Source organism: Cygnus olor, chromosome 22 (genome assembly GCF_009769625.2).
Source record: "Cygnus olor isolate bCygOlo1 chromosome 22, bCygOlo1.pri.v2, whole genome shotgun sequence".
NCBI classification, from domain to species: Eukaryota; Metazoa; Chordata; class Aves; order Anseriformes; family Anatidae; genus Cygnus; species Cygnus olor.
The window spans coordinates 1,960,669-1,976,331 of NC_049190.1; the positions used below are offsets into that span (position 1 = coordinate 1,960,669).

Genomic DNA, 15,663 nt, shown 5'->3' on the forward strand with positions numbered 1-15,663 from the left:
ACCACACCAACACACCTAAACAAACAAACAAACCAAGCCAGCAAGGCAGTTTTTTTTGCAGAGGTATCTCTGAATATACCTATAATATCTATAGCTTGTTAGTCACTTTACAGGGGGCAGGAACTTCACTTCTTTTCCTTTTGTGTTTAGAAAGCTGCTCATACCACGCACTCTCAGGTCAGAGCTGCTGGTGTGAGGTCCTGCTACACAGTAGATAAGTAAATTAGCAAATAAAAATGCTTTGCTCAACTTTGGTGCCTTCCATTCTTTCTATACACAGGACATTTTAAGGATTGTAATTTCTGGCTATTAAACTGTGTATAATATGAAATGTTTTAGTCTAGGTAGAAAACCCTAGAAAAAAATCTAGGAAAAATGTCTTCAAAAAAAATTTTAATAAAAATAAAATACATTTCCCTAAGCTAAAATGGAATAAAGTGCAGTGATATTCAGGATAGAAAAGTTATTTTCATCTAGAAATTGACATCAAACAACCTTAACAATGCAGTTCCAGACACCTAATTAAAAGTAAAATTAAAAACAAGGGACATGCAGATCTAATTACATTTTTAAATGGAAAGACATTGAGAGGAAGGAAGAGAATAAATGATTTACAATTTTTTCTGGTGATGACTCTGCAGTTAAAGCAGAGACATCCCCTGAGGATTCCTGAATCACTTAATGTTCTGCTTTTTTCTTAGGCTGCTTTCTATTATGTTTTCTCCACAGAGGGGTGTGTGTAACAGCAAAGAGGAGAGTAGATTCTGGACAAAACATCAAGAAAATTAAATGATCCGTGCAAACTCCCAAATGACTTCCTATAAGAAATAAACCACATTATCTTCGGAAAACCAGGACAGGCATTGATTCCACGTCCTCATACAGCCCCATTTGAATGGCTATAAAGATGAAAAGTGCTTATCTCCTCTCTTTAGGAAGGGGACATGGCCATTCTAGAATGGTTAAATGTTGGAGTGTGGGGGTTTGATAAGGCAAACATCGGGACCAGGGTATCCTGACAGTTACTAGAACAGCTGATAAGGGAGTAATACCAAACAGAGATTTGGTTAAAACAAGAAGTATTCTTATCAAGGGCTGAACCTGCCTGACCCGGATGAAATGCAGCATCTGCTCCTGCTGACGCTCCCTGAACCATGGGCAAGAAGGAAAGACTCTGAAGGCAGAGCAGCCCCACTGGGGCATGAAAGCAGGCAGAGGGGACATCTTACTCCAGGTGCTTTGGGTTCCAGAGACAGATACAGCCCAGATGAGGCCAGTCCCATGGCACCGGCTCAGCTGGAGTTAGATTTCTGCCTCCTCACACCATCCAGGGGCAGAGTCCTGAGCACGGGATGTTTTCTTCTTAGAAAGGCTGCTCCAGGGTCTGCTCGGCGCTGTCAGGCTGCCACCTCTGCTCATGTTTGTCACCTTCAGAGTCGGAGTTCTTTTGAGGGACTACCTTCGCTGGACACTTTTCTCTGCAGGAAAAATGGGAGCAGAGGGACTATGGCCAACTGGAGAACGAACAATGCTGCTTCTGCTCATCTTTGTACGCATAATATATTCTGAAGGATGATCCACGAACTCAGTCTATTTTGCCAGCATTAAAAGGTGTGAATGAAAAACTGATGGGAAAGAGAAGGACTCTGAATTTCCTACTGTAAACTCCACCTTTGCATTCCTAACCTCATAGCCACTCCAGGACATCCTCTTTCCAGTTGCTGCTGTAGCCATAATGTATTAATGTCCAAAGCAGAACCACAGCAGGAGAGCCTGTGATCTCCAGCAACGCACCTGCCTGCAGGAAGGAAACGAGAGGAATCCCATTCCCAGTGAATTTGTCAGAGAGAAGTTCTCCCTCGGTGCTTCCTGAGTTACCCTATGCCATAAACAGCCTTGTTTCATTTGGCTCAGTTATTTATGACTTAATTCTGGGTTGCCAAGGAATGTCTGACTGATGAATATTGCCAGCAGAAGGCTATTTTTATCCTGAGAGCACATGCAAGCCGCTTCCCCGCTTGGCGCCATATTTCTCTGGGGCAGGAAGGATGTGTAGCATTGCATTTATTTTACGCTCGCTGGTAAAAGTGGGAACTTGGTGGTTCCTACGGATGGATGCACGACGGATGCCCCTCGCCACCCCAACCCTGCAACTGGATGCTTGCTGGAGGTGTCTGCCCACCAGCACAACAGAGCAGCTTACACACAGCCAGAAGCAGCACAGATGTGAAGGCAAGGGGACATGCAAGGAGGCATTAGGAAATGAAAATCCAGCTTCTCCTCCTCCAGGCAAGGACTGAGCAGAAATCAAACTGCCATTGGTAGCCTCATTCATTGTATAGAATAAATATCTGCAAGCCTGCTCTGACTGGGTGAAGGCTTCCCATTGCTGTGTGCGTGCACATGTGTGTAACAGGTGAAAGGCAGCTGCATTGTGAAAGGGCTGCACAAAGCGCCGAGCAGAGCCGGAGCTGCCTGCTGGCCCCAGCCATTCGTCAGCAGCAGCAGGTTGGCAGACAGCAGATAAATCTCCTGGTGCACGTGTCCGCAAATAACGAACGCTGCCTTCATGCACTGCCTCTGCTGTGTAATCATCTATTAGCACTAATTGCCAGAGCCCAGAGCCGAAGTGGCCTTTCACATTAAATCATATGATAAATAATATAAAAGATCTGCTAAAAGGGCAGCTGCAGGAGAAAGCTCCTCCCTGGCTTACCCCCGTGGAGCTGGGTGCAAGCAGGGGTTTGGAGGGAGGGAGGAGAGGGCCCCTGCAGAGCACAAAGGTCCCTGCTGATACCGCAGCACTCACCTCATTGTGGTGCCAGAGGTGTCTGAACCTGCAGCTCGGGGTTTCCCAGGTATTGAAGCATCTCCTGGGCCCTATGGGGACATACAGACCAGCGGTGTCTCCCCCAGGGAGCGTAACAGAGGTGAAGGATGGGAGGGAGTTCTCCATGAACAGCTCTTCTGCACACCTCACCACAGGGCACGAGGCATTAAATGTTATCGTTCTGACGTGCTTTATGAGGCTCTGATGAGGGGGGAGGAACCTCACCCAGGATGTTTATCACTTACAGCCTAACTGTGGTAATGCCACTGAAACACTTGCAGATGCTAAGCATGCTGGGGGGGGGCAGGTTTAGTGACTTGGGCTGCATTTTAGGAGCCACACATGACCAGGACTTGTTTGAAGGATTCTGGTTCTCTCCCCAAAGCAGGTTGTCTGTGCCTCCTCTGAGCCCAGCAACCCAACTGACCTCAGAACTGCAGCTCCTCCACCTACCCTGTCCACAAACCCTGCAGACCCCACAGATGATTGCAGTGGGGGTGTCTATAACATAACGGGACAGCTTAGATCCTGCTCAGCTATAAAGAACAAACAGAAGGAACACAAACTAATCTGCAAGCGTCCTTGTGTTAAGAAGAAAGGTGTTTCTGTAGATGCAGCTCACAGCACTGGCCCAAGTTCCGGCTGAGATGCAGCATCCCAAGAACATCAAGGTCAGACCAAAATTAAACCGGAAAAGATCGAGATAATGGAACTTCAATTAAACCCAGATCCATAACAGGGATGAGTTCCGCACTCTGAACAAAAATCCAATAAAAAATAGAAGTGATCCCTTTAAAATTGGAGACTTCATTTACTTGAGTGACAAAAAGGTTGTAAAACAAGTCGGCATTATGTTCTAACATTGTAGGTTACAAAATCAGAGAACCTCATCCCCACCGTGGGGGTGAGTGGGTGCAGGGAGTGCACAGGTGTGCTGCAATAGTATTTCAGGCCTGAGGTTTATGTCCTTCACCAGGCTGAGAAATCTCAAGGCAGAATCGGCTTCAGGAGTCCTGCGTGACAGGCACGGCTGTATAACGGATGGTGGTGCCAGCAGGGATGGGTGTGATGCATAGCACAGGCCAGGGAACATCACCTTCCTGGTAATTTTAGACTGTGGCAGAAGAAAGATTTGAACCCACATCATTCTTTGTGGAGCAAAATTAATAGACCTGCGTCTAGTGCTCTCGTCCACCAAGCCTTGCTAAGGGCTGTGCTCTTTATTTCGTGTTAAAAAAGATAACACTGCAGGAAAAAGAAAGCCATAAATTGGTGCTGCACCACTTTCAAGCAGACAGTTTTTAATCAAATTTGCATTCTGTGCCATTGGAATAGAGGCCCAGTTTTGTAAAGATCTCAATTTCAAAGCTCTCATCAATGTGTGGATTGATTTTGTTTCTGAAGAGCCAATCACTCTTTATAGATCTCTCAATTGGACCTGAACTCCTGTTCTCATCCAGCCCCAAGTGGGGCTCATTTTCCCTCCATTCAGAACAGGCTCCTGCGCCTTTCTCCTGCATGAACACCGCACGTGCTCCTCATCACCGCCTTTCAGCGGAGAGATTTGTCTGCAGAGCTCTCCTCTGGAGTGGTTTCTGAGGACAGCCTCCAGGAGCCTGACCTTCATCTCCCTCCCACAGCGTTCAACCAAACACAGCCCTGTGAGGGACACACAGCATGGGGGTCCTGCCAGGTCCATCTCCTGCCATCTCTTGTTCATTTTTCCTATGTGCTTCATTAATTTTTTTTTGGCTTTTTGGCTAGATGAATAGAGAAAGGATTATTATGCACAGGATTGCTGCACTCACCTACATTTTAAAGCTCCAGAGCCAGAAAACTAGAAAGCCTGGAAGGAGTAGCTTTTGCAATCGAGACATTGTGAAGCTGGCACAAAGCACTGACTTCGCCCTTGGACTCATTCCTGATACGGAAACAAGTGCTGATTCTAATTTAAGATGTTCGCAAAAGCCAATAGGAGCAGGAAAAGGAAAAACCCTGTCTAGATTTGTCTGAGGTGTCAGAACTCATCTTCATCCCTCCAATGGGGATATCCTTCAAGGCCCTGCCGTGGGAGACATCTGCTGTTGTAAGGGATACTGTAGTCCTGCCAGCCCTCATGATTAAACCATGAGGGACTCAATTTATGCTTTTAATTTGACTTTTTCATGATCCCTATACTTGGTATGCAAATTGCTGTGTTCCTGCCTACCCTTCACCACCTTGTTAAAACCACTTGTCAGTGGTAGGGCTTTGCTGCACACCAGGACTCACAGCAGTCCTTCCCTGCATGTATTTACAGCCCTCCCTGGCTCGCTCTCAAATCGGAGGTCGGATGCTTTCTTGCTTTGTCATTTTCCCTGAGCTAGAAGAGCCAGTGCAATCGTTTTGTTCTGATCTCCTGACCTACAGTAGCTCAGGTCAGGAGATTTTACCCACTGATTTTCCCGATGGAGTTCAGCAACGTGTGGTTAAGTTAAACAAAGCCGGGAAATTCCTCCTCAGCAGGGACCCTTCCTAACCCAGCAGCACGCTGCCAGAAACTTTTCCCTCCAAGTGCAAGAGTTCATGCAAGGTGCCCTTGATACTGGCTTCCTAGAGCAGCAACAGTGAGGCTGGACCCAGGATACCCTCCTCTCGGGGTGCATTTACAACATGGACCAGCAGGGCTTTGCCAGCGCAGCACAGTACTGACACTGCTGCTCTCTTGGCACAGGGAGAAGGCAAGCAAGGAGGCAGCACTTGGGAAAACATTCAGATACCACCAGTATCTGCAGATTCCCCAATGTCAGGTAAAGCATAAGTGTTCACCTGCCAGCTGTGCTGCCACAAAGCCCCCGTGCAGAGCATAGCGGGACTTGCAGGTTGAGCCAGGAAAGATCTCAACCCAGCAAGAGCTGTAAGGCTGCTGGAACAATTAAGAGTCACCTAATAGACATGACAAAAATACTACAGAGATGGAAAATGACTATTCTCTTTTGCTCCTGGCTGTTGTTTAAGAGCTCCTCCTCTGCTTGCTGCTAGCTTGATATGTCATTATAGATTAGAATAAGTCTTTCTGAGCTGTGTTTGTGTCCTCCTCTTCCCTGTCAAGCACTTGGTGGGGAAGGCAATGTTATTTACCAGGCTGAGTTTTTCCTTTTTTTCTGTTCACGCATTCTCAGAAAAGTTTGCAAACCATAAGCTGACCCACAGCAATAAGGTACAGATGAAAACTGGAGGGCCCTTGTCCCCTGGGTCACCCAGCCCTCCGCTGACAGGAGGCTAAACGGCTCTGAAAGGGCTTTTCATTGAGGCTCTCGGAAAGGCCAGCACCTCCCTGCCCTGCACTAATTCCTCTCCACATGGTTTTCTTAACCCCCCAGAGCCTCTGCTGAGCTCTGCCTTGGCACTGTCCCTGCAGGCCAGCCCCCAGTCACGCTGGCGTCCCGGGAGCAGCAGCACCACAGCTGGCAGGGGCCGACCCAGAGGCAGGGACACGGGAGCAGATTAGGGACAGAGCCCAGGAAAGGGAATGAGGACCCCATAAGTGGCACTGGGGGGGAGATGCTGGCCAGGGAGGGTGCTTTAGGCAGCTGTGACCGCATCCGGTAGGGCAAGTTACGTGCTCCTAATAATGTATTGCAACAAAGCCCTGCCACTGTGGAGGACAAACTGCTGTCTGGCATCAAAGCATGAGAACAGGTGGCTGCAGTGGTCGCCATTTATTTCTGCAGAGAAACAGGACATGTTGAGCAGAAGTTAGGCCACATAAATAGTTACTGATGATTGCCTTTGATTCGGGAGACAACTGAAGTAGTGATAGAGGGGGAAGAAAGGGAGGCCCAGGGCTCCTGCCCTGAATACCTGGGTGCAGCAGAGCCCCTGCCAGGCAGCAATAGCAGGCTCCATCTGCAGTTATGGTTACAATTTCTTGGGCTGTCAGGGAAATTTTTTGATTGCTTTTGCTGTGCATGTCTGATCAAACAAGCCAGCAAGTGTGCGTGAAGGAGTCAGAGGGTGGAATACGTAAAACACCTGAGAAAGATGTAGTGAAAAGTGCCTAGAGGCAAGAGGGATGAGGAAAGACTGGAAATAAGATGAGGACATACGCTATCAGGATACATCTACAGGGTCAGTAATTGTTTTATCAAGAAAATATAAATGCAGTGCTATCAGAAATACAGAAGAGAATTGATCCTGATTAGTCTGAATAGATGAATGGTAGCAGAACAGTTAAAAGAGCCTGGCTGTGTTTTTAGCCTGATTTCCAACGGATAGATAATTGCAGGATCTTACTGTAGGCTGTGTATGTACACTTACTCCAGCTCCCAGATCATTTAAAACAGTGAGAAACCGAGCTTGCCTTTCCTTCCTGCCCCCCGCCCCCCATTTCCTAATAAGAGGGGTCCAGACAGGATTACAAGTCTTTCATCTACCTTGTGTGAGAAGACGAGAGCTAAGAGCTAACGAAGGGACTCGCTGAAGTGTGTTTTGCATCTCTCCACTCATATCCGAATGTAATAGGTCACAAAGAACGCACAGAAAACAGGCACAGAATTTGTATGCATTCAAAAAAAAACACAGCTCCTGGCCATTCCCTTTCATTTTGTGATTCAGCAGCGAGCACAGAGTGGTGATAAAGCTGCAGTTCTTCAGAGACGAACAGCGTCACACAGATGGCACTTAGTGCCCCAGTATTCTGGCACAAAACGTGCTGACTGGGAGACAAGTCTGTTGTGCTCTTCAGGTCTTTTAGACCAGACACAGGAGATTGTTCTTTCCATTCATAACCATACACAGCTTATGTGGAGTTTATGGAGCAAAAATAATTGCAGTTGGATGCCTGTCACTTCATTGGTTTTATGCAGTTTCATCAGATCCACTTTGCTGCCCTGTTTTATTTCTGCATGTTCTGGGCATCCTAGGAGTGCTGCTCCCTGTGCCTTACCACGGCAAGGGTCCTCAGCTGGGAGCAGGCTGCTTTGCTCATCAAGTCCGAGCATCTTTACATAGAGATCTGCCTCGGGATGACCCAAGCCACAGCTTTCAGCTGTCATTGGGCAGGACTCTCCACCACTTCTCTTGGTGTCTCCCCCTATTTCATCTGATTTCAGTGAAATGGCCTGCCCAGTGTTGGCACAATTGTCTTAAACAAGTGCTCAGGAAACACTGGAAACAACCAAGTGGCAAATATGAGGGTGACTCAAATAATATTATAGAAAGAACAAGAAAAAGTAACAAATAAGCTGCTTCTGTGCTATGTCCCTTCTTGTTCATCACAATTCTCCGATGCAAGCACCGTGACCACGAGCAGGGGAAACTATCAGAGCACTAGCAAGCTTCCTACTCAGTATCACTGGAAATGACAAGGTTTAAAATCCAGGTTAGCTCTTGCATGACAGTGCTTCACTAACTGCACCTCAGCTGTCAGACTGCCAGTTTTATGGGCCTTGGTTTAGAGATGTTTATCATATTTATATATATATATATATAAACCTTTACCTCAAAATTTAAAGACAAGGGTATTTTTCACAGCAGTCAGACTCCCATTTCTTATATTTTCACAGGAGTTGCAAGGAAGGAGAACTTCTAAATCACCAGAAAGCTCTGACAATGCAGACCCTACTGTGCAAGATTGCTTTTAAAAAGCACTTACTTTTTATGGTCTAATTTAGGGCGACATTGAATGTTCTCAAGAATACTTTCCAGTTCTTCCAAGTGTTCTGCCCGGTTAAAATGTCTAGAAGTCCTTTCCTACATTAATTCCAAGCCAAATGTACTGTGTGCGTCTTGGAACTGTACCAAATGGCCAAACTTTCAGTCATCATTCCTGGGATAAATTACCTCCCCATCAGGCTGGGTATTAAATGAATTCTGTAGGGACACGGGGACCAGGACTACTTTTATTTCATATACATTAGTGCTGCACTTACTGTTTGACCTTTAGCAGCTACAGGAAGAGTTGTTGTGGTGGGGAGCGATGGGGAACTAAATGCTTTTAAGATCCCAAACTCAGCCAACAAGGCACAGTGGTGTCAGTGGCAGGCAGCAATTTCAGCAGCACATTTACGCATAAGACACTGATAGAGACAGACTTCGGAGCTACCCAGTTCTGCAATAAGCTTGTTTGTCAGGGCTGGAGTGGCCCTGGAAGCAGAACCACTCCTTGGTGCTTGGCCTCCTCTGAAAGGACCCGACATTACTGGAAGCTGCAGTGGCTTCAGTGCAGCAGCTAGAAATTCAGCTCTTGGGGAAGCGAGGCCAGGTCTGCCCCGGGCTCTATCCATAGGGGGACATCCCCTGAACCTCTCGGCGGCCCTACAGCAGGCCTGCAGAGCGCAGACTTGAGAGAGTGAATAGACTTCACTGTAGGAGGGCTGTGGAGCAGGTTTCCTCTCCTCGCCTTCTGTCCCCCGTAACACATGCACGCTGACAGTCGCAGCTTGGGTTGGTACCACGCTCTTGTTTGCAGGAGAAAGATTCCTCGCCCACCAGCCTGGCAGCGCTCCCTGCTCACCACCCAGGAGGTTCTGCAGCAACCGGCAGCCCCAAGGAACGGGCTGGGAGCAGGCTTCCCTGCAGCAACCCTTCCCCACAGCACCCTGCCTGCGCTGCTCTGCAGTAGTTAAGTCCATTAAATCCTCCTTGTTCTTTCTCGAAGAATTTCCCTGCCTCTGATTTATTTCTCCAGCAATCCACTTAGCAGTGGAGACCGATGGGGGGGGGGGGCGGATCTGGGAGCTGACAGCCACATTTACTCCCTGGTCAAGGCACCGTCTCCTCAGCACCTTTCCACCACTACATTTCAGCCCTCTGGACAAGCTGACCCTACAGGCCAGCAGCAGGAACATCCCAAGTGTGCTTCGGGTAAGAAGCCTTCCCATCGCATTCCTGAATTTGTTTTTAGTAATTCATTTATTTTCTGTGGCTTTCCCTCCCAAATTATCATGTGCTGGGTAAGAAATGCAGTTCTCCCCCCTTCTTCATATAGCACACGAATGCAGAGCTGCTACTTAGCAGAAAAATAAAAGCTTCCCAGCACCAAATAAAAAGTCTCCAGGCTGTCATCACTTTTGAGTAAAGATTCATGGAGATCTTCAGGCAAGGCTTATGTATAGGGTACAAGGATACTTCTGACACTGCTATTTTATTTCATTTTTGATGGTAAGGAAACAGAAATTTATATTTGGGAAATAAAAAAGCTCCAAAGGCGCTTGAAAGCAGATCATTTTACAGCACTCATTCTTGGCTTGCTCCAGCTGTCCTAGAGGGAGCTTGAATAGAATCACTGAAGACCTGGATTCATTGCAAGTGGTGCAGGGAAGGGAAACGAGGAGCTCGTCCTGTTACTCTTTCACTAATTGCAAAATTGGAAGAGAGCTACTCATCTGATTCATAAAGTGCTTTGAAATCTGTGACATATATCAGAGATGGGGCCTGTGACAACATCATCCTTCACTACAGTTTGTAAAAAGAAGAAAAGTTGCATCTGGGGGCCAGTTAAAGTGAGAGGTTTTGTGCAGTAGGAAAACACATTGGCTGAGAAAGCAAACTCCAACTCTTTTGTGAAAAAATCCCATGAGTTCTCTACAACGTAAAAAGCAAAGGAAGACAGAGCCCATAAATAAATCTACTTGACATCTCGGAAACAGGCATGGTTACACATCAGTCCTCAACCAGCAAGGCAAGGCAGGTGTCCTGGGGAGAGCCCAGGGACAGCAGCCCAGCCTGCCCTTCCCAGCAGCAGCTTGCAGAAAAGGCTGCAGACACATCCTCAGCTAACCAGAGCAAGCACTTATAGAGCAGAAAGACAGCAAAGCTAAGACCATATCAATCACAAAATATTGAATCCTCACCAACAAAAAGCATGTCCTAAGGCCAGCTAGGTTTCACAACTGATGACAAGAGGCGCCTCACCCTAAGCCATGCTTCCCCATCCCTCCTACCAGGAGGAGTAGTTAAAAGCAGTAATGCACATTCCCACTGACAGTCATCTCAAGCACCTGAAAGCAAACAGTTCTCTCATGAGGTCAACCCACTGCCACATCTGAGCATCCCTGGTGATTTGCAGTCTCTTAAAAAAAACTCAAACATAAAACAGATTTTCTCCTTACCTGATGCTTCTTGTTTCCCAGTGTCAAACCACTGCCACATCTCAGCATCCCTGGTGATTTACAGCCCTTTAAAAATAAACAAGACTTTAGACTCCGGACAGATTTTTTCCCCTCACCTAATACTTCTGGTGCCCACCCACAGATCACTTGGGCAGATCCAAGAACACAAAATCCCCTATTAGTTCTTCTGAGTGAGACCTGCTGATCGCAAGAGCTTTCCCCTGGAACATATTTATTTGAACCTTCTCCCCTACTGATGCGGGATTTAAACAGCCTTCCATAACCCTTTTTATGAGGTACCTCAGCCACCAACACCACATGGAGTGCCTAGACGCAGGCAGCCTAGGTCACATCCTAATAGCAAGCACCCTCTTTCCTCTTACAGTGCTATACTAAACAGGAGCTCACCAGCTGTTTAGGTGAAGGAAGCTCCTTTCCACCATGAGGAATAAGGAGAACCCAGCCACAGTCATCCTCCATCAAAAGGAAGAACAAGAGCAAAAGTTGCAGACGGAAAAAAGTCAGCAAATACTTCACAGGCTTGTATGTGCCTAAGAGCCTTAGGCCCTCATCTGTGGTCATTATAAGGGGTTGGCTACAGAAGAGCATGCCCGAAGAAACCTTAATTTGGGAAACAACTGGTAATGAGGCAAATTAACTGAGCCTGGGAGGGGGTATGGTAGGGTGATTGGGGGTACTGCTGACATTGAACTTGGCTTGCTTGTGCTGGGGCCGTGATGGCAAGGAACGAAAGCAGCAGCAGGCTTTAATTGTATCTGTAATCAGGAGAAGCCTGTGCTACTGGGCTGAACCTTGGCATACTGGGCAAACTGGGTTGCCAGGTGTCTCTTTTCCTGCCCTAGTGAGACAGCAAGCTTGATGAGATGGCTGTGTGGGCTCTCTGTGCTGTGCACAAGTTCTGTCATCTCCTGGAGCTGCCTCACCAACTTATGGAGAAGGAAGAAGCGGCAGCAGGCGGCTTTCTGCCAGCCCTGTTCCCTGACTCAGGCTGCTGGCAGGTGGCCACTTCCAGCTCCAGCCTTTGGTACAGAACGCGTGCAGGGAGTGAGGCACAAGTACCCAGGCTGGGATGAACGAAGCATGAGTGGAGGTGTGGCTGTGAGCATTTCAAGAATGATAACCAAGGACACAGCTTCCATTCAGTCAAAAAGCCCCGGAGACCTGTCCCCTGCTACGGCAACAGCACAGGTGACTGCCAGCAGCAGACCCTGCACTCTGACAGCAAAAGGAAGGCAATCATATTGTTAGTGCTGCTGCTTTTTTCTGTTAGCCCAGTGTGAGAGACTAGAGAAAAGGGCATAAAACCCACCCAAAAATTAGACTGTTGTTATCAGACAAGAGGAACCCAGGAGAAACAGTGTGGACCTAGCAGCCTGCATCCCGTGCTCTGTGCTGCACACGGGTGATGCTGCCTGGGCCTCTTGGACGCACAGCTTTTGCTTTAAAAGCATGGAGGTGTGATTGCAAGTGGGTCAACGTGCTCAGAAATATTTTTTAGTAAAAAATTAAATCTCCCCTTTCGTAAGATCTCACACTGAGCTTTGTTACACAATTTTGCAACATACGGAAGCCCACCGTTGGCACGTTCCCCCGCTTCGCTCTGCTTTGGGAGCAGAGGCAGAGGTCTGCAGCGAAGCAGAGCTATGAACCAAAGGCAATCCATCAGGCAGGCAGGGGCACCTTCAGGAATTTCAGGCACAGTGGTGAGCCACGGCCCTCGGTGGAGGCACTGCCTGCTCTTCTGTGTGCCAGAGAGTTTGGAGCAGCATCTAACAACGGCTGCTTCTGCTCTGGAGCTGCTTTTAGCTATTTTTAGGTGTCAGGCAAAGAGACACTCAGGGAAGTTCCTGGCATCTAAGAGGGCTCAGCTGTGGAGGAAAAAAAGCAACCTCTAGTTAAGCAGGACAGCCTGCCGTTATCAGAGCACCTTAGTTAAACAGTCCCCAAGGGGATAAAGGGGAGAATTCAATACAAACGGAAAGGTACCAATACCAGGGGAAGGAACCAAGGTGGAAAGAAATGCACTAACTAGAAAACCTCCCAGTGACATGAGGGGAAGCAAGAGTCTGTAGCCAAGTTACTTTTGGAGAAGCAAGTGGAAATATTTATTAGCTGGGAGCAGTACTGCGTCCAGAAAGAGAAGTTGATAGAAAAGCATTTCTCCTTCTCAGGAGAGAGGTGCAATTTCTTCCCTTTATTCACACTCCCGTAGCACTACTGACATTATTTCCTGGTGCTCGCTTCCCGCAAGCACCATTGCTCTCCTCCAGAAAACCCAAGCTCCTGGTGGCTGCCCAGGGCTGCCCAGCACACTTTCCTGCTAGGAAGGTTCCTCTCTCCTAAGCCCCAGGAAGAGCCCCAGCTGCGACACAATGAGCTGGGCTGGGAGCAGAGGCTGCACCCCACAGGGAGGTTGACGGGTGCTTGTGTGGCCTGATCCCCGCTGGGTTTCTGGTGCTAATGCGACCTGCACAAACTTACTGACTGCCCTGGGAGCTTCCTTACCTTGTAACAAGAAGGAGAAAGCCTTGCTAGAGATAAATAGTCTCTTCCTTGTTCCACAGAGAACTAATCAATCCCAGTAGCAAAGACTGTGTGTGCAACCCTACAGCAGCACACCGTCAGTGCCAGGTGCTCAACGGTGAAGGGAAAGGGGAAGCGAGGGGGAACCTGAAGTCGTTTTTCTTTGAAGAGACTTTTATAAACTGTAGTTAGAAATAATGGTTTGAAAATGCATGAAGAGTCCCTAGCTAGCGTCCCAGTGAACCTGTAGTGATATTTTGCCTCTAAAGCATTTAGAAATGTATGGAGAGTGTTATTCAAATGAATAAATAATAGCTCTCAGACTGTTTTGCCTGAAGACCTGCATATACTTTGCATAAGCCCTTGCATTCACAGCCTGGTGTTCCAAGCCCCTCCTCGGTGAGCAAGGAGGGAAGAGCAGGAGAGAAAGGACTCATTATCAGAGCTCCGAGCCAGAAGTCCAGATGGGAGCTGAAGCTAAGGAATGTGAGGGATTTGGCTTACGGTTCAGTCTGCATGAAGGGTGCATCTGTTTTTGTCTTGAAGGTATACCTTGACTTCACCTGCCAACTGCATGCATCTCAAACTAAACGAGAGCTTCCCCTTATCAAAGCGCAATGTATCCTAGTTTTCAGTCCAAATAAGGCTTCACACAGGGAAGCAGACATCTGCTGAGCATTTGCACATGTGTTAAAAAGGGAAGACAGCACTTTTCTGCCCTCCAAAAGCAAATTCAGTACCATTGGAGGGTAAAGAACACAGTGGAATGGGAGGGAAGCAGCAATAGTGTGCAGATAAGCAGGGATATACGTGGTTGCCATTAATACTCTTGCAGCTGGGAAAGAAGCTGCACCTTTCTAGCAATTACAGCAATAAGTCAGCTTAAGAAAGGAGGCTGCAAGAACTCTGTCCTTTCCTGCGCTGAAAAAACCCTGCTTCAGCTCAACCTTGTGCAAAGCTCTTCAAGACACAAAATCCCTTTGTGTTGTGCAGAAGATCAGGGGGCATGGTCACCAAGTCCCTCCAGCATTTAGGCTTTTTCTCTCCCAATTTGCAGAATGTTTTTTTTGTTTCTTTATCTAGCTGAAAGTGAAGGAAACGGTTATTCACCGTCAGTTACATAGAGGCTGGAACTTTCCCTTCCTGTTTTCTCCTGCACTAAGAGCAACAGCACGTGGCAGTGCCAGATGCCACACGTTTTTGGGGGTGCTGCATTCACATATTTTAACAAAGTACAAAGCTGCAATACGCCTTGGTACATTATTCATCAAAAGGGCTAGTCTAGCACAATCAGAGCTCTTCCAGACAACACGAGAGAATTCCTTTCTCTTATTATCTGCAATACAATATATAATATTATATACAATCTTTGATACAGTGGAGACTGACTTTTGGAAGGACAAACTCTCATCTCTTTCTTTCCCAGACCCTGCCCCATCCAAGCATTCAGTAGCTGTTTCCCATCCTTGCAGCCTCAGTGCAGAAGCAGATCTTTCAAGCACGCAAGAGCCGAGCACATAATGCAGGGCTACATATGCAGTAAGACTCAACATCTGATTACATTTATGCAAATGCCTATATTTATTAGCATAACAGGAAGATTGTTCTACTGCCTGCAAAGAAATGAGCCCCTTTATTCAAATAGATGTGTCAGTTCTGAGCAGTTAATAAGATCTATTCGTAATCCATAGGTATGCACGATAAAATCAGGATATTTAGCACTTTAGCTGGCAGAGGAAGTGCTAGGAATATTGGTAGCATGTAACTTAGAGCAATCATTAAGAGAGATATTTAAGTACTCTTCAGGGTAATTCTTGACAGCGGAAGGGAACCCAAACACACTCCAAATCGCATTCTAGTTTCAGCTGCCAACTCTTCGCTGTAGGAGCCAGCAGGATGGTGACGTCCCTGCATGGTACTGTGCTGCAGTACACCAGATGAGATCCACAAAGTCGAGGGGGAAGGGACAGCTTGGCAGAAGAGAAAGCACTGTCATCATTTGCTCCCCCAGGAAGAGTCCTGAGGACCTGCTAAGGATAAACATACCTGGCTTCTTACTTCGATTCCTTGAGGATTATAAACTTGGATAAAAGTTTGGTTGGACACAACATCAGCTTCTGTTTGCAGCTGCTTTCCCAAGCAAAGGCTTTTGGTGTCTTTAACTTGGATCTTATCAACTTGAGAGGGGAATAGGCC

General features: G+C 47.2%; 1 long non-coding RNA gene across 4 annotated transcripts; it reads right to left on the bottom strand.

The window, feature by feature from the left end:
* Nucleotides 1-414: 414 nt before the first annotated feature.
* Nucleotides 415-11,586, bottom strand: LOC121058636. Of its 4 annotated transcripts, XR_005814277.1 has the most exons (4): nt 11,332-11,586; nt 10,924-10,989; nt 1,111-1,478; nt 415-764 (listed from the first exon to the last, which is right to left on the bottom strand). It is a non-coding gene; the product is annotated as an uncharacterized LOC121058636 (long non-coding RNA). The 4 variants fall into 4 exon arrangements; XR_005814275.1 differs by having other exon boundaries at nt 415-1,478; nt 11,332-11,570; XR_005814278.1 differs by lacking the exons at nt 415-764; nt 1,111-1,478 and adding an exon at nt 1,499-3,944 and having other exon boundaries at nt 11,332-11,570.
* Between the last annotated feature and the right edge of the window lie 4,077 nt (nt 11,587-15,663).